Genomic DNA, 254 nt, shown 5'->3' with positions numbered 1-254 from the left:
ATGGGTGTGACTCTGTGGTTTATGGGTGTGACTTCGTGGTTTATGGGTGTGACTCTGTGGTTTATGGGTGTGACTCCGTGGTTTGAGTGTGACTTCGTGGTTTATAGGTGTGACTCCATGGTTCATGGGTGTGACTCCATGGTTTATGGGTGTGACTCCGTGGTTTATGAGTGTGACTCCATGGTTTACGAGTGTGACTCCGTGGTTTGAGTGTGACTCCGTGGTTTATGGGTGTGACTCCGTGGTTTATGAGT

General features: G+C 48.8%; 1 protein-coding gene across 1 annotated transcript in view; it reads left to right on the top strand.

The window, feature by feature from the left end:
- The window catches only part of F11 (coagulation factor XI), a 25,086-nt gene that overhangs the window by 15,335 nt on the left and 9,497 nt on the right, over positions 1–254 (top strand). The gene's annotated exons all lie outside the window — the stretch shown is intronic.

Source organism: Colobus angolensis, unplaced genomic scaffold, assembly GCF_000951035.1.
Source record: "Colobus angolensis palliatus isolate OR3802 unplaced genomic scaffold, Cang.pa_1.0 Scaffold5, whole genome shotgun sequence".
Taxonomy (NCBI): Eukaryota; Metazoa; Chordata; class Mammalia; order Primates; family Cercopithecidae; genus Colobus; species Colobus angolensis.
Note: the sequence above shows the minus strand (reverse complement) of the source record. Positions and strands in the feature narration are given on the sequence as shown.